Below are 19,797 nucleotides of genomic sequence, written 5' to 3'. Positions count from 1 at the left end.
ATGTCGACATCTGTGCAGTAACTGAAACCTGGTTCAAGGCTCCAGAGAGCACCCCGGCACTACCGGGCTACAACTCATACCACACGTTTCGGCCACAGAACACGCACTGAAACACAAAAGGAGGGGGTGTATCCATATTCATCAAGGATACCTACACCTCCAGGTTAGTGGCACAGCATGATACCTCTGAGATCATCCATGTGCAACTAACATCGGGAAAATCTGCAATGCAAATTGTGGCCTGCTACAGATCAACCTCCATGACCTAGGATCATCACTCCACCTTTCTGGAGACACTGGAAAACATGAAGGCCCTACCAAACACCCTGATATTGGGTGATTTCAATTACCCTACCATTCACTGGGAAAACTACTCGAGTACAAATTCCCAGGCCCAGCGCTTCCTGGAATTCATCAACTCAAATTGATCAGCTGGTATACTCCCCTACCAGAGGTGAAAACATATTAGACCTGGTCATCACCAACATGGGTGACAGGTGTTCCACACCGGAGGTCAACCTGTCACTGGTTAGATCAGACCATAAACTAATCACTCTGGATGTCCACACCCCACCACCACCCCAACTTAGGAAACCACAGTAAAAAACTTTTCTAAAGCAAACTTCACCTTACTTAAGACCGAGGTGGTAAGTTTCACAGCCCCCACACTAAAGGATAACGCTGCCCAAGATGCAGAAATCTTTACAAATGCACTCTATGTGGACCTACAAGGATGCATGGATCATGCCATCCCTAGCAAAACCAAGACTCACTCCTGTAAGAGAAGGAAACCAGTTTGGTGGACCCCTGCAATAAACAGGCTATACAATAGAAGGAGGAAACTAGTTCAGAAAAAAAGCAAATCCCAAGAAGGAAAGCCATCCCTGATCAGTATCATTAAGAAACTAAGGTCCCTCAGGAAATCATCCAAGGTTAACTTCGAAAGAAAAATAGCCAAGGATTCAAAAGATAACCACAAAGCTTTCTTTAGCTATGTTAAGAATCTAAGTGGCAACTCACAGATATGCACTGAACTAGTGCAAAATATCACAAAATATACTGAACCTATTGATATTGCCAACATCCTGGCAGATAGATTCAGTACAAACTTCACCCCCCTCTCACCTCCAAAAGGGCCCACAACAATACTGGAAAAGTGCAGTGTCCCAAAAATCAGAGACACACAGGTGAAAACAGCCCTTTCAAAAGCCAAAAACACAGCATCAGTGGGACCAGATAGTGTCCCGGGCTGCATCTTGTACAAACTACAGAACAAACTAACCCCCCACCTAAACATGTTGTTCAACCTCAGTCTCTCCACAGGCTACATGCCCATAGAATGGCACACAGCAACAGTTATTCCTCTCCACAAAGGAAGGTCCACAACTGACTCTGGTAACTATCGCCTCATATGCCTGACTAGCCTGGTCTGCAAGGCTATGGAGCGCATTATCATGGAACTCATTAACAAAGACATTGGGAACCTCCAAACACTTGACCCGACCCAGTTCGGCTGTGTTAAGGGCAGATCATACCTACTAAACCTGGTTGACTTCTTTGATTCAGTCACCAAGGCCATAGACGAGGGAAAGGTGATTCACACAGCCAACCTTGACCTCACCAAGGCTTTGGACACCATTTCCCACTCGGGTATTACAGAAAAACTCACCAGCCTGAACATAAACCCCTATGTCATGTGATGAGTTGCCAACTGGCTTACAGACAGAACTCACATGGTAAGAATAGCAGGCTCCAGGTCCAACTCTAAACCAGTCACAAGTGGTGTCCCACAAGGCTCGGTCCTGGGACCCCTACTGTTCGGCATATACTTCTCAGAAGTACAGGCAAACACAGGAGGAATATGGCTAACCAAGTTCGCCGATGACTGCAAACTGGGAGCCATAACTGACTCTCCGGCTGACACGGACATCCTCCAAAAGGGCCTTACTGAGATGGGCACCTGGTGTCAAAGTCATGGCCTCAAGCTAAATGCCAAAAAATGCAGAGTCATCCCATTTGGGAAAAACAAAACACCCATGAGTTACCAATTAGGTGGCAGCCCCCTTAATAAAAAAGAGGTAATAAGAGATCTGGGGACCCAGGTAGATAGTAATCTCTCCTTTGACAATCATATTGCCAAAGTAGTTAGGAAATTCTTCTATGTGGCCCATCTAATTACTAAAGGGTTTGCATCTAGAAATAAAGAGGTTATAGTGCCCCTCTACTCATCACTCATTACAACCATCATAGAGTACAATGCCACATTTGGGATGTACCTCAGAAGACATTTCCAACAGCTGGAAAGACCACAAAAGTACCTCACCAAGAGGATTACTGGCCTCAAACATATGTCCTATACAGCCCGACTTGAAAAAACTCTGGCTGTACTCAGTGGCATATTGCTTACTCAGAGGCGATCTCTGCCTGACTTACAAAACCATGTCCAACTCAGAATTGATGGACATGCTCCACCTAAAGAAATCCAAGTCATTGCGAGCCACGCACCCTAGTGAGTTAAACCTCACCACAACAATAAATAGAACATGCTGGAGGGATAGATTCCTGTCACAGAGACTCCCCATGCTTTGGAACAAAATTCCAAATTACATCAGGCAGAGCCCCTCACTAACACTCTACAAGAGAAACCTTGATGAGTGGATAGGTAACAGAAAATACACCCCTGAGATCACTTCATTGGCTCTGCTTGACAGAGGATCAGTTAATTAATCAATGGGGCAGCGAAAGCCGACACACTCTGACTAGGCTTATAAATGCCCTTTTGCAGATAGCCTATACTTACCTATGAACCTATGTATTCTGTTCTTACATGGTTTTGAGGAGAAATCTATGCCTGGCATACAAGGCATTGTCAGACCCCACTCTGATGGACCTCCTGCATATCTGGGAAACAAATGGCACCAGAATTACTCACTATAAAAACTTAAACCTTGCCAGTGATATAAATTGGACTTACTGGTGATACAGGTATGTATCCCAGAGACTACCCCTTTGCTGGAACAGGCTCCCCATCCACATGAAGCAGAGTTCCTCCCTAACCCAATTCAAGTGCAACTTGTAAAATTGAATGGGGAATAGGAAATGCATTCCTAGTTTGGCACCTATGTCTCTAACGGACAAAGGCAACTTGTAAGTGGTTCATCTCAGAGGGCCCTGCATGTAAATGTCTCACCTCCCAAGCCTCTGATTACACTTATCAAGGGTACCAGAACTTGTGATGCATGGCTAGGCTTTAAAAGGCCCAGTGGTGGTTAGCATAGTACATACTTATGAATCTAAGAACCAGACACACTCTCTCACACACACATACACACACACACACACACACACACACACACACACACACACACACACACTCTCTCACAGAAACATGCACACACATACGCACACACACACACACACACACACACACACACACACACACACACACACACACACACACACACATATACATATGTATAATGTACATTATAAACATAAGTGTGTGTGTGTATGCGCGCGTGTGTGTGTGTGTGTGTGTGTGTGTGTGTGTGTGTGTGTGTGTGTGTCCATGTGTGTGTGCTATGTGCCTGCATGCAAGAAGTTTAAAAAACATGAAGAGAATTTTATTTTCATCTAACTGTTTTCACTCTTTCATTATATCTCTCCTATGTCTGTAAGTGCTATTCAAATATCTTTGTTAAGCCAGTTTAGAAGATTGTTAGACTGTACAAATTTAAATGTACTAGAATAAGTGGTATATTGCAATAAATTTGACTAGACTGTAAAGTGTGTTATATTTGTATTATGTTATGATTACTCCTGCTTGGCATGGCATTGTAATGATTGCATATGTATACCTTTGGAGCTTTTCTCCCCAGGCCTCCGCTGAAAATGGACATGTATCCAGTCAGACTATCCTGGTCAACAAATGGAAAATAAATAAATAAATAATTATCTGTAATGCACTCTAGAATTACCCTTACTTTTGATTTGTATAGCAGGATATGTGCTGCATATATTTTCATATGTTCATAGGTGTATGCTAGGCTAATGACCACTGTGGCCTTTATAAGCTTAAACATACAACCCAAATGTATCTCACAAGTTATTGTGCCTTAGATGTTATTTTAAGTGGTATATAACTGCTGCCTCTGTCCATCAGAGACATAGGTGACAGACCACAAGCAAATTTCTGATTTCCCATCCACTGGACCAGGTTGTGCTTGAATTGGGTTAGGGAAGGGCTCTGCTTTACATGAATGGGAAACCTATTTCAGGGAATGAGGATTCTCTGACATACATACCTGTCCTTCCAGCATGTCCTATTTAAGTTGTAAACAAAGTTTAAATCCTTACATCTAGTAGTTCTGGTGCTGTTCATTTTTCAGATATGGAAAAGTTCCATCATAGTGGGATCCAAGTATGCCCTGTATAACAGGCATAAATCACCTCTCAGCAGTTTATTGGGAACAAAGTATAAACATGGGACTATGAAGGGATATGACTAGGACATACTGTTTATGTCCTGTATTCTTTTTGTGAGGACATTCCAGCTATTGTATGTGCCTGGTCAGGCACATAATGAAAGGAGAATTATACTCAATGATGGGCCCGATGATGGTCAAGTACAAGGGCACAATGACTTCCTTGGATCTAGTTGCCATGCCCTTACTTACTTATAATTTGAGTAATACAGAATGATTTTGTTACAACCTTCAACACGTGTTGGTCAAAGCCAGGTAACTGTCTGCAGGAGTCTCCATATCCCTGACTACTGTGCTTACTTTTAGTGGTGTTTTCTCAATATGGTAGTTTCCCTGGGTGAATGACTTCCTAAAAGGTACTATGCATTTCTTGGCATTGTGTTTTAAGCCATGGCTTTTACAACAGTCATTTATCTGTGTTAGACCTTCCTGTATGACGTTACTCTCTTGGGGGTTTCTATGATTGTTCCAAGCTTGTAGTTGTCTCCAGACATTGTAAGCCAGAAGCCCTTTTTCATTGGTCTTGACTTCCAAAAAATAGGTGCCAAAGAGGAGCAGACCTGGAGGACTCCACTGGTGACCAGCCTCTATGTGGAGGTTGTTGCCCTAATCACAACTTCCTGGGTCCTGTTTGTCAGCCAGCTGGCTATCCAACAAGTTACATAAGAGTCTGTGCCTATTTCCATGAGTTTGTTTACAATTTCCAAGAGCTTTACTGTATCAAACACCTTAGCTAGGTCAAGGAAGGCAGTATTCACCATTTTGCCTTCTCTGTTGCATTGGGGACCTTCTCAAAGAAGTTCACCAGGTTCAGTAGGCATGAGCTGCCATTGTCAAAACCAAATTGGGTTAGGTCCAGTGTCTGAAGGTTTCCTACATCATTGTTAATCATTTCCATGTTAATTCTTTCCATGGTTTTGAATATCAGACTAATGGGTCTGTAGTTCTTGGGATACACTAATGATCTGCCCTTGTGTCTTCCATCTGTGAGGCATGAAGCCTGTGCAGAGGCTGTGTTTGAAAAGTGACACCAGTTGTCCTACTAAGTCATATTTTAGGCTATTTATGAAGCATCCTGGGATATTACTGGGACCCATCAAAGCTGTATTCTTGGCTTAGATAGCGCATCTTCAACCTGCTCCCTACTGATAGTTGGAGGTATTATGTTAGATGGTATTTACTTGGGGATGGGACATCTGGGGGCAGAGGAGGGGGGGGGGTAATGTTGGAACTGAATTTGTCAGCAAGAAGATTTGCTCTATCTCCTGGTTCCATGAATGTGGGCCTATTTACCAACTGTTTGGCACACTGTTGCGTACTGCCTTTGAGGTTTCAGCATAGCTAAAGAAGGCCTTATAGTTGTCCTTGCCCAAGAAATTATAGTTGTCCTTGCCCAAGAAATTATCTTTACCTCAAAATTTGCTTTATTGGACTTAATTGGTCATCTTAGTTGTCTACTGAGTTGATGAGACAGTTTTTATCTTTTTTGGTGTTACACTTCCTAATTTTAGCTATGATGTTTCTTCTTTTATTGTCCAACCCGTTTCCTTTAGGATTCCACCAGGATAGTTTGGTTTTTTTTTAGTTAATTTTGGTATTTACTCTGGTAGGCATAGTAGCCCCTATGTAGCCTCTGTGCAATCACTGACATGGTTGTATAGAGTTCTGTTAATAGTTCCACATTGACTGCTGCATTTTCTGCATTTGGAGGGGCTTGAAATTTTGACAGGTTTTCAATTAATAAAAGGTAGTTTGCCTTGAAGTAGTTTCCAAATGTTACAAAATTTTCTGGGGTTACAGAACTAATTCTTATTTCAAAGGACTGCTTTGTGGTCTGAACCTAACCAGAGGACATGGCAATAGGGGTGGGTGCAGCATTCTTCCATATTTGTGAGTACCACGTTCAATATGTTTGCGCCTCTAGTTAGCATATGCACTAACTGGTCCAGGGTGTTTGTGTTTATAAAATCTAGGAATCTCTGTGCCTGCAAATTTGGGACTGTAGGGTTCTAAGTTTTATAGAATAATAATTAGAGATCTCCATGTGTATGACATAAGGCTAAAATCTGGCGGTAATTCACAGTTCTGCCACAACTGTGAAAAAGACTGCAGGATCAGTGATGTAACAGATAGCACACTTGCTTTTGGTGCAGAAGGCTGTGGGTTCTATTTCTACTCCAGGCAGATGGATTGCTGACACTACAGTGCAGCAGAAGAGGGAGCTGTGCTCATAAATGAGTCATCCTTCAGATGAGACATTAAACTGAGGCCCCACATGCCTGAGTTGGTGGTAGCTCAGGTGAATATAGAATATCCCATGGCTGGTATTGAAAAGAGTAGGGAAAGTTCCCCAATATCTTGGCCATCTTTTCTCTAGTAGTATAAATACCACATCACGTCTCCCCTGAAAAGATGCTAGTAGCTTAATGGGACTAACTCAGTCAATAACTGGTAAATATATAAATAAATAAAGACTAAGGCCTCAGACAGGATTCAAAATACAAACTGCTTGTTTTTACAAGTAATTCTACTTATGGAAAAGTGTAGTATAATGTATAAACAATGCAAAGATCTTGCAGTAATTCACAATCTTCCCACAAATGATGGTACAAGACTAAGGTCCCAGAACAAACTAAAATAACCTTTTGGCTAAAACATGGAAGAAAAAACAAAAAGAAAACATAAAGTATCACCACACAGGTCACTGCAATTGCAACTTAAAATACTTAAGCAGAATTGAAACTTGTTTTCTCACAGTTCAGGGCTTTCCACACCTCTGTGAGTCTTGCATATTTGTTTAACTCTAGGTATTCTGATGTGATTAAAAATAACTTGACTGATTCTCTGAAAGTAAAAAAATAAAACAACAGTGTGCCACATTAATACAGAAAGCTTTATCTAGTACTCCCAACTAAATGTGTTTTCTTCTTCTGTGTTTAGATTACATCCTGCAATTCCAGAGGTACCGTGAGTCTTTCAAGTCTGCTTAGTTTTTTTACTAGTGTTTGGTACTGCATATCCTAGAACATCTTCACTTCATTACAATGTTTTAATGACATCCTGTTTCAAACATGACCTCTGCTGACATTTTGTAGCTGTCCTTTTTGCTATAACAGTATTCATCTGGTTAAGAAAGCAATGACATTATGACCACAGTATAAATCCAGGACTCACAGACTGATATATTTCGAATGATTTATAGGAACACAGTGTATGTCATGCAAGTAAACATACTTTTAGCTTTGCACAGTATCTCAGGTATATAACATTCATCACACTTGCAACAGAAGGCAAAATAACATGCCTTATCTTATGCACACTAATAATGACATTCTTTTCCTTTGATCAAAAAGGGGAGTTGAAAGGTGAGCTGTACTGAACACTCCTCTGCTGGGTCTGTCATCTTGTAGACTGCCCTGCCTGCAGATTTATATTGCAGAATGTGCTTCCAGTGTAGTGTGAACTGACTGCAGGGTTTCACTAAGTCCACATCAGATGCTGTAATGGTGTCCAACTCCTTAGACAAAAGACAGATCACAATGCCAACAAGTTGCCGAAATAAGGCAGAAGTAGAGAAGCGAGTGATCTGGATTACACTTCGCACGGTGAAAAGTCCCTGTAACTATCATGCCTCATGCTGTTGTGTATAATTATTAGCTGCAAAATAGCGCAGCTTGAACATTATTAGAGCACATTAAAGAGCATTTCACTTATAATTATGGAGTGAAAGCAGGCACCTAAGAAACTACCTAACAAAGGATTAACTTTGCGCATTCCTAGAGGTTTTAAAAATATCTCTTCATTAAAAAACCTGCAAATCTGAAGTACTTTGTGTTTCACTTCACAGATCTTTTTTTTTACTGACACTTTGGATTACATTTAAAGTTTTCTCTTAATTAGGATCGACACTGATATGTGGAAAAAAAATTATAGAAAAATATCCCCTGTGTGTGTTGCAGGAGTAGCAGATGTTTGTTAACAGTAAGACTACACAGTATAATCAATAGACTAGGGGAATTTATGGTGTCTTAAAAGGGATCTTTTTGAAGCATTAAAACCATTGAAGCTGAAGCAAGTAATCAGGTGATTATGATAGCATGAACTACTAAACATTGCCCCTATTCTTCTCAACATTAATTTACCTGCTTAATACCAGCAGTGGTGTTAACCTGCTTCAGTAGCTTTCTTAAAACATTCTGTGCTTAAGAAAAGTTAAATAAACGTGTGCTCTAGTATTTCACTGCAGTGTTTAAGTCTAGCCTATCCACCTCCCTTTTTTTTTGATTGTACTTTGGAAGCAACATTCTGAAACTGAAAATGACAGCAGTACATTTTGGTGTATCGTATTCCATCTCTACACCAAAAACAATATAAGTGGTGCCTCGGTCAAATTGTTTTCAGCCCCCCCCCCTCCCCCCCAAAAAAAGGATACAAGCTAACCTTGACTTTTTTTTGTAGGGAAGAATTAATGTTTGCAGCTTTTCACCAACACCTCATCTAATATAGGAATACTTTTAATAAAAGGCACTGCTATTACTGCAGGATCACATTGTATACATCTGTACACGCATTGCTACCCAACTAAATGTCTTTTTTCAAGTAAACCTTACCACTAACTTTGATTATTATGGTTGACTTTCAGTTACACAGCATCTGCCCTGGAACACTGAATTAATAAACTTTCTCATGCACTTCATTTTTATGTTTAGATTATACAATTCAAAATGTGAAGCCATTCTGAAATGTACAGAGTACTCTGTCCTTATTTTTCTTACTCTTTGAAGTCTGATGTCAATAACCATCATTTTAGGACTGTAAACACCAAGAATTGCTATCAGGAAGCTATAGATTATGGCAAAGAATGTCCTTGTAAAAAGTTATATATAGGACAGACTGTGCATCAGGTGTGTGTGAAAACAGGATATTGGAGTACATTAGGGACATTAATAATTGTGCACTTTTGCATTATATTATAAAGACAAACATGGGCAGGACCCTAAATTGTTTTCCTGTGATTATTATTCAATATATCTAGCAGTTTGACCAAAAGGAATTTTTTCCAAAATCTCATCTGAGATTGCCATGCGATATACAGGTCTATAACAGCCTGTCACCTTCCTGCAGGAAAATAATTAATGTTGTTGTACAGCAGCCTATTGGATCTGTTTTTGACAGAAATTAAAAAAGATAGAAAGAAAAAATAAACCAAAAACCAACATACAAAAGTATGACAGCAAATCACTCCTACTCATTTCAACAATTTCTGACTCTGAGGTTTTACTGAAATCCTATGATCTTCCTCTATACTTCCTTCTGGATCTCTTTCCCTTCAGCGTGTATGTCTCCAGTTATGCTTGCCTTCATCGATGTCCTCTGGCATTGTCATTTGTCCTTAGCCAGTGAGAGGAAGAGTTCATCTAGCATTTCTTACAGTATTCCTAATACCTTATTTCACTTCACCTTTCCAGATATCCAACATCCTGTTTAATTCTCCCATGGTGTTTATTATATGTGAATAATCATTTTTGCATGTCGTTTATTCTACTAGCCATCTGCCATTGCAAGTTTGTCACATGATAAAGAATGACATTTCCTGCTCATGCTTTTCTTCCTGAAAGACCTTCTTTCCTCCCTTCCCATTTTCATAATCTCCTGTATGGAGTGTACATTTTATTTCCCAGTGCTTAATTTATTATTTATCCATAACACTCATTTCTTTTTCTTGGACTTTCTTCTTCTTCTGACGCAAATACTTGTTTTTCTCTTTCTCTTTCCCCAATTCATGTTTTCATTTCTTGTCCTTCCTCCATATTAATCATTGTTCTGACTAGTGTGCCGTCTTTTTATCCCATTATCCCATTTCTTTCATTAATAAATACCAGCACCTCAGCAGTCATCAGACATGCTGTAACATGGATCCATCTACAAAGTGAGTCTGTTATCGAGACCCCGTTTTGAGATCAGCATTAAGCACTAGCTCGAATCCACATCTTTCACTACTTCTTTTTTCTCCTCATCTCTGATTTGAGAACTTCTCATTTAAATTATTGGTGTGTAATACCTCATTGCAGTGGTTTTCCTCACTATAGCCATTGATTTGTCCTAACATTAGAACTATTTTGTCATTTTTCTTATAGCTGATAAATTTGTAAAACATAATCATGTAGCAAGCATCCTACATTTCCACTTTCGTCCACATTTACTCTGTAAGTTTCAGGACCAACATTTCAGCCTTGTATCATACTCTTGTACATCTCCAGTCTCTCCCAAAGCATTTTATTGTAACAGAAATATAAAGTACTGGCTTAGCACATCTCTCTCTAGCTCTCTCACTTTCTTATGAAGCTCATATTTTGCTAGTGGTAATTGCTTCATCTTTAATTGCAGAATCAAACTCACAAGTCTCTTTATGTTAACCTCTAGCTTCCGACAACCTCAGTTTTCATTCATTTCCTGCATTCCAATGTTACTTTCTGTCTCTCTCTTTTTTAATACTAAATTTCTTCCACTCAATACTCCTTTTACATTCTTTATGGAATTCTTTTTTGTCTCCCACCTCCATGCATTTGGGATTATTTTTCAAAAAAATCAGTTTTGTATACCTTTGCCATCCATCTTTCATTACCTGTGTCTGTTTCACATTCATATAGAAACTGTCATTGATGTAAAGTTTCAGCTCCTAATCATCAGATGCACTTTGTTAACTGTGTTCAGTTGAATTACTGCTTTATTTTTGCTGTTTGTGACTAAGTCCATCTAGGCCACTTCCTTCACAAATGTATACATTCAGAAAAACCCTGCCACAATTGATGGGCAGTTTCCCATAATTTCTCCTGACAGTGTGTTTGATATGAGCATCTTGAGACAATGTAGCAATTGCGTCATGTATACTGACAATCATTTACTCCTAAAGCAAATTAACACCCTATGTGAGAGATGCAAATGCACTATAGAATTATAGTCAATTCTCTCACATAAAAACAAATTAGACATCAAACAGGTTGTCAACACACATGCTTCACCTGTCATGCAAACTTCACCTCTCATGCAAATTAAGGTCATGACACATAAACCCACATATGCGGAGGTATTCACTAAAAGCCTACCAAAAGAACAGAGACCTCCCAAACACACACCACACATGCTCACCACTAAGTATGAAGAAACTATTACACATATCAACACAGACATATCCATGTCTCAAGCCCCTAAGGTAAAATACATCAAATGTCTTGGTCATAGTTGACTCCATAGTGAGACACATATATGTCTCCCTCACCAGACTGGACAAGGTGAAGTTCACGGTCAGCTGCCTATCAGGTGCCAGGATCTGACAAATCATGCATGCACTTAAGTCATTCAACAACAAGTACCGTTATGACTCTGTCATAGTCCATGTTGGAGTGAATGACTTGAGATGTACCTTACTGGACTATATGAAGAGAGACATGACAGAACTATCTGATTATGTGTTCCAGATAGATATGGCCCTAGCCCTACGCAGTGTCATATCCTCACACAGGATGATGCCACAATATAAACAAAAATGATTGACTTCATTAATTGGATCAGCTTCTGGTGTCAGTCCAGGGGGATCCAGTATCTGTCAGCCTGGGAGGATATGGTAGACAGACCTCACTGCTTTCCTAATGATGGTCTGCACCTGCCCCCCCCCCCCCCAAGGCATTTGGATACTGGCAAAGGCCCTTGCCTCCCCCATAACACCTTTTTAGGCAATGTCAAAACGACAAATTTTCCAGCATAACAAAATCTAATTAATACAAACTCAGGGTAATGCTGCTTAATGCTAGGAGTTTAAACATGAAACTGCACTCCCTGGAAGTATTCCTCACCTTGGAGGATGGTGATGTCTGTGCAGTTACCAAGACATGGTTCAAGTTTGCTGAGAGAACCCCGGCCATGCAAGGCTACAATGTCTTCCACACAGTCAGACCTCAAATGAGCATGAGAGAACCAAAGGTGGAAGAGTATCCATCTTCATTAAGACCAAACACACTTCAAGATTGGTCAAACAGCATGACTCTTTCAAACTAACCCATGTCTAATTAACAATTGGGAAAGTACCATACCACATCATTGCTAGTTATAGAACCCCCATCATAAACCAGGATAAGCACACCGCCTATCTCGATTTATTGGAATCCTTTGCCATACAGCTCAACCTCTTAGTCACAGGAGATTTCAACTATCCTTCCAAAGACTAGGGGACATACATGACAATAACATGCTCACCCAAAGATTCATGGACTTTGTTAACACAAATGCTCTTGGACAGACCTTGTATATATAGGAGAAAGTAAAAGGAAGTTTAAAACTAGACTGCAGGAATATTATAAATAATAAAGAAGATAGCCCTGTAGCTAAACATTTTATGCTGGCTCACAATTCTAATCCAAATGGGTTACAAGCCACTATCTTAGAACATATTATGAAGGGTGTATTTTCTGATGATTTGTATAAAAAGAAGTTGTTATATAAAGAAAGTATTTTCATTTTGAAATATGACACTTTATTTCCTCAGGGTCTGAATGTGGAATGTAACTGGAGGCTTCTTATCTGATGAGAAAGTAGTATTAAGTATTTTTTAATGTTTATTGATTAATTGGTTTAGGCTGCTTGTTTAATTGTTAGATGTATTAGGGTATATAAACTGTGTAAGGTATGTGATGTTTTATACTCTTTGAAGGCGGTTGCCGAAGCGCTAGAGGTGAAATAAACTGGTGTTTTAAGTGGATTCTTCGTCTGTGGTCTGCAGTTTTATCTTTTCTTTTTTGGTTCGTGCAGGCTCTTGGACAGATAGTCTGCACCCCCATTAGGGGCTCTCATGTTCTGGACATAGTACTCACCAACATGGGAGGGTCGCTGTACTTCCCCATGTGTGATGCCCTCCCTGGTTAGGTCAGACCACAAATCAGTCTCATTTGAAGTAACTACTGGAACTGACACCCTCACAGTAACAAAAATTATAAAAGAACTTCACCTACACCTTAACCACAGTGTACTAAGCAATGGTATAAAAAGCTTAATACCACCCACAATTACATACACCAGTGTTCACTGTGCAGAAGTTTAGTTTAGTTTCATAGTTTCATAATATAGTACTAGGCTATCTGCCCTGGGGCATTTGTAAGCCTAGCCATAGTGATGTGGCTTTTGCCACCCCATGAAATGGTACAAAAAATGTACAGAATAAATTTAGAATACTGTGCCTCTGTCTAGTAGTGACACAATGAAGGTCCCCTTATATAATAGAATTAGTTTACTATGCCCCTGCCTAGCAGTGACACAGATGTGACCCCTGGGGTAAACTTACGATCTCCCATCCACTCATCAAGATTTCTCTTGAAGAGAGTCAGTGAGGGGCTCTGCCTAATACGAACTGGGATCTTGTTCCAAAGCATGGGAAGCCTCTGGGTTATGAATCTATCCCTCCAGCATGTCCTATTCATACTTTTGCCGAGGTTTAAGTCTTTAGCTCTCGTGGTCCTGATGGATTTGGATTTTTTGAGGTGGAGCATTTCCATCAGATCCTGATTGGACATGGCCTTGTACGTCAGGCAGAGATCACCTCTGAGCAGGCGGTATGCTACTGAATAGAGCTGAAGTTTCTTTAGTCTGGCAGAATAAGACATATGTTGGAGACCCTTGATGAGGTACTTTTGTGGTCTCTCCAGCTGTTGCAAATGCCGGGTGAGGTACATACCAAATGGGGCATTGTACTCAATCATGGGCCTGATGAGGGAGGAATATAGGGGTACAATGACATCCTTGGATCTGGATGTGAACCCCTTCATGATGAGGTGTGCAAGGTAGAATGTTTTTCTAACCACTTTGGCAACGTGGGTGTCAAATGAGAGGTCGCTGTCGACTTGGGTCCCTAGGTCTCTGATTACTTTTTCCGTACTCAGTGGGTTGCTGTCTATGTGATAATTTGTGGGTACTTTGTTTTTCCCAAAGGGGATGACTATACATTTTTTGGCATTTAGTTTAAGGCCGTGACTCCGGCACCAGTTGTCCGTTTCTGTGAGGCCTTTTTGTAGGATGTGTGTGTCTGCTGGTGTATCGACTATGGCGCCTAGTTTGCAGTCATCTGAGAACTTTGTCAGCCACAGCCACAGCCCTCCCATGTTTGCTTTAACATCTGAGAAATAAATGCCGAACAAGAGGGGTCCCAGGACAGATCCCTGTGGGACACCACTTGTGACTGGCTTTGAGTCTGACATTGCTCCAGCGATTTTAACTTTATGGGTTCTGTCCTTTAGCCAGTTTGCAACCCATCTAGTGACATACGGGTTTACTTTTAAGCTGTTGAGCTTATCTATGATGCCTGAGTGGGGTATTGTGTCGAAGGCCTTAGCCAAGTCCAGGTATGCTGTATGGACTGCTTTGCCCTCATCAATGGCTCTAGTGACTGTTTCAAAAAAGTCAACCAGGTTTAAAAGGCAGGATCTGCCCTTTACAAAGCCGAACTGGGCGGGGTCAAGTGTCTGTAGGTCCCCTATGTCTCTGTTTATGAGTTCCATAATGATTCTTTCCATAGCTTTGCAGACCAGGCTGGTTAAGCTTATGGGGCGGTAGTTTCCAGGGTCTGTAGAGGCACCCCCCTTGTGGAGTGGGACCACTGTTGCTGTACGCCAGTGTTCAGGTACATATCCCGAAGTAAGGCTAAGGTTAAATAGCATTTTTATGTGTGGGTTTAGCTCCTCTTGGAGTTCACGTAACACGCAACCTGGGATACCGTCAGGTCCCATTGATGCAGTGTTTTTTGCTTTGTTTAGGGCGGTTCTCACTTGGACATCTGAGATGACAGGGAGATTACATTCAGCTGGGATAAGTATTTCTTCTTTTGGGGGTGAAGGAGGGGAGAAATTTGCACTGAACCTGTCAGCCAGAATGTTGGCAATATCTGTGGGTTCAGTGTATTTTTTGTTGTTGTGAACCAACTCTGAGCATATCTGAGGGTTTCCGCCCAGGTTTCTAACATAGCTGAAGAAGGCTTTGTGGTTATCTTTAGTGTCCTTAGCAATTTTTCTCTCAAAGTTGGCCTTGGATGTTTTTATGAGAGAACGTAGTTTTCTGCTATTGTTGATCAGAGATGTCTTCCCTTTATGGGATTTTGCTCTGTTGTGCAGTAGCTTCCTTCTTTTGTTAAACAATTTGTTAATGGCTGAGGTCCACCAGACAGGACGCTTGCCTTTGGTGGAGAGGGACTTGGATTTATTTGGGATTGCATGATCCATGCATTCTTGGAGATGTCCATAGAAAGCATTTGTGAAGGATTCAGCATTGTGGGATGTGGTATCCACTGGCCCAGTGGGCTTAAAGGATACCATCTCAGTCTTAAGAAGAGTGAAGTCTGCTTTTGAGAAGTTTTTCACTGTGGTCTTTTGTGCTGGAGGTGGAGGTGGGATATGTATATCCAGGGTGATTAGTTTGTGGTCAGATCTCACTAGTGAGGGGTATACCTCCGGTGTGGAGCATTTTGTCCCCATGTTTGTGATGATCAGGTCTAGTATATTATCTCCCCTAGTGGGAGAGGTGACTAGTTGTTCCAGTGCATTTGAATTTATGAATTCCAGGAACCTTTGGGCTAGGGTATTAGGGCTAGAATAATGTACCCAATCTATGTTTGGGTAGTTGAAGTCTCCCAGTATGATGGTATTTTGTGATACATTCATATCCTTCAATGTCTTCAGGAAGGCTGAGTGGGGTTCTTGAGATTGGGAGGGTGGTCTGTAACATGCTACCAGTTGTATAGCAGTTTTGCCTATGGTTAGTTGCACCTGTATGGTCTCTGATGCTTCATGTGTTGCTACTAACCTGGAGGTGTGGGTGTCCTTGATGAATATGGACACTCCCCGTCCCTTTGTGGTTTGGCCCGGGTTTTGGGGCCGAAAAGCATGATACGAGGTATAGCCTGGTAGCGCTGGGGTGCTCTCAGGAGCCTTGAACCAGGTTTCAGTTACTGCACAGACATCGATGTTCTCCATGCTGAGGAGTGCATCAAGTGCCTGCATCTTGAGATTTAGACTTCTGGCATTGAGCAGCATTACCCTTAGTTTTTTTCCATTTTTGTTTTCTAAGGAGGTGGGTTTGTTGGGGGTGGCAAGAGCCTTAGCCAATATCTGGAAGCCCAGTGGTGACAGGTGTAAGCCATCCCTTGTGAAGCAGCGTGGCTTGTTAAACATGTCATCCCAGGCAGACAGACATTGGATCCCCTTAGAATGACACCAGTACTTGAGCCAATTGTTAAAGCTGATCATCTTGTCTTTGTATTGTGGTATCATTCTTGGTGAGGGCAAGATGCTGCTCAGGGTCAGGGTCATACCAGCCTGGGCTACATAATCGGAGAGCTCCTCTATGTCTCTTTTCATGTAGTCCAGGGAGGTACATCTCAGGTCATTCACACCAGCATGGGCAATGACGGAGTCATATTTGTACTTGCTTTGGAGTGACTTGAGTGCGTGTGTTATGTGGCGGATCCTAGCTCCCGATAGACAGCTCACAGTCACCTTCTCCTTGTTCAGCCTGGTCAGCGGGACATCAGTGTGTCCGACTATAGAGTCACCTATTACTAGTGTATCAGGCAAGGTGTTTGGACTTAAGGGCTGTGATTGGTTGACACACTGATTTATTAAAGTATGTGTTGCATGTGTTTTGTTTTGAGGTGGTGGATTTTTGGATGTCTGCTTTGGGAGCCTCTGTTGTTTTGGTAAGTTTTTTATTAGAGCCTCCGAGTATGTCTTTGTGTTTTTATGTGTTTGGTTTGCAGTTGTGGTAGGTCTATGTGGGACTGGGATTGTTGTGTGTGTGGTTGCCATCTCCTCCTGTCTGGTCATGCCAGCCCTGAGTTGAGAGAGTTCAGCCTCCAGTTTGGCTATATAGTTGCATCTCTCACATGTATTTGTGTTTGTTGGGAGGAGGAGAGGGTTGTCTGTGTACATGAGACAATTGTAGCATTGTCTCAAGATACCCAGATTGACCAGCTGAATTGGAGATGACGCCAGTAATCTACCACTCGACATGCTAGAACAGTATAAGGGAGTGCTGTACCTTTAAGGGAAGTGGATATTCACAAAGGTGGTAAGTAGATGTAGTGCTTTACTTTGTACGAGAGTGCTTACTTAGAAGAGAAGTATTGAGAACAAGTGCTAGGCTTATAATATAGTGAGTAGTCTGGTTATACTAAGAGTAGAGCTTCCTTAAGGGAAAATTTGAAGAGCAGACTTTGCGGAGCCAGAAAAAGTTTAACCTTGTTTAACTGGCGCTGCGCTATGCGCACAACCGCGCAAAGCCATGCAAAGGCGGATTTTAAACAGTGAACTACAAAAGAGAAAGAAATGGTCCAAAACAACCAATTACTACAGCTTCTTGTGCTGAGGTCACTTCCTACAGGGACAGGTAGGCTGCTCAAGGCTCCCCACTCCCACTGGTGAGCAAAGAAACTTCCTTCTATCCAAGAAAGGTAATGGACAACACAGGAACTACTCCACAGCCCAGAATACAGCAATGCCTGTAAACTGGTCTAAACTAGTCGAGGAGAGGCGGGAAAACAAGGATTATTTTTTTTGTTTTTTTGGTAGAAACACACAGAAAATGCAGAAACAGTGATAAATTAGTTACACAGGCTAGCACATTTTAGTGGGCAGCCTCCACAGTTAAATTAAACAAACAAACAAACAAACTTTCGATCAAATTCGACTAAAATGTAACTTTAAGTGCAGATTTTAAAATAATGCAGCAAACAGTTAAAAAACAGTTCAAGCTAGTTCAGGGTAAGCTACAGAAGCTATTCCAAGTGAAAAAAAGCAAAGATACTTAAATCCAGAAAGTAGTCGCTTTTCTGAGTTCCCTGCTGCTAGGACCACTCTGCAGAACCATGAGGAGCTTGTCTGAGCAGTATAGCCAGAAAAAAATGCCCAGAGGCGGATTTTAAACAGTGAACTACAAAAGAGCTAGAAATGGTCCAAAACAACCAATTACTACAGCTTCTTGTGCTGAGGTCACTTCCTACAGGGACAGGTAGGCTGCTCAAGGCTCCCCACTCCCACTGGTGAGCAAAGAAACTTCCTTCTATCCAAGTAAGGTAATGGACAACACAGGAACTACACCACAGCCCAGAATACAGCAATGCCTGTAAACTGGTCTAAACTAGTCGAGGAGAGGCGGGAAAACAAGGATTATTTTTTTGTTTTTTTGTTTTTTTGGTAGAAACACACAGAAAAGTGTATGCAAATGCCCTGTACAAACACTTAAGTGACTGCATAAACTCTGCTGTACCTGACCGGATCAAAAGCAGGTCTTCCTGTAAAAAGAAGCCACTATGGTGGACTTCAAGTATAAACAGATTAGATTGTCCAAAAGTAAGAGGGATATCACTCTGCAGAATAAGAGTTCCCTCCTAAGCCTAAACAGAAAAATCAGAAATCTTGTATAAAATCGCAAAGAATAATCATAAGGCATTCTTTAACTGCATCCGAAGTCTAAATGGGAATGCCCAGCTATGTGCTGAATTGGTTGTAGATAGGATCACTCATACTACACAGGAAGATATCGCCAACCTGCTAGCTGGCAGATTCAGCGCAAACTTCACCCCCCCATCCCCACCTATAATATCCCAAAGTATACCTAGCATGAGTCCTCTGCCTAGTATCTCTAAAGAAGAGGCCATTTCTGTTCTCACCAAGGCCAAAACATGGCCTCAGTGGGACCAAATAATATCTCAAGTTGTTTACAAAACAATCTAAAACAAGAACTAGCGGACCCACTTGGCATTCTCTTTAATCATAGCTTGAGAAGTGACTATGTGCCTTTAGAATGGAGAACAGCAAAAATAATCCCCCCAGCACAAATGATGGTCATCAACTGACCCTGAAAAATACAGACCCATAAGTCTAACCAGCCTCATCTGCAAGGCCATGTAAAGATTTATCATGGACCTTATCAACAAGGACATAGGTGACCTCCAAACACAAGACTCAACCCAGCTTGGCTTCTTTAAGGGTAGAGCATGCTTATTAAACCTGCTAGACTTCTTTGAGAATGTCACCAAAGACATGATCAAAGGTAACTTTTGACACAATTCCCCACTCTGGCATCATTGAGAAACTCTCCAAGAAAAGGACTAACTCTTACGTTACTAGATGAGTAGCCAACTGGCTCACCGATAGAACACACTCTGTCAAAACTGGAGACTCCACCTCTAACAGTAGACCCATCACCAGTGGAATACCACAGGGGACTGTGCTAGGTCCCTTACTGTTTTTCATCTATTTCTCAGAAACTATTAAAC

The sequence above is a fragment of the Protopterus annectens genome, chromosome 3.part1, assembly GCF_019279795.1.
Source record: "Protopterus annectens isolate FY-2018-M chromosome 3.part1, PAN1.0, whole genome shotgun sequence".
Taxonomy (NCBI): domain Eukaryota; kingdom Metazoa; phylum Chordata; order Ceratodontiformes; family Protopteridae; genus Protopterus; species Protopterus annectens.
Note: the sequence above shows the minus strand (reverse complement) of the source record.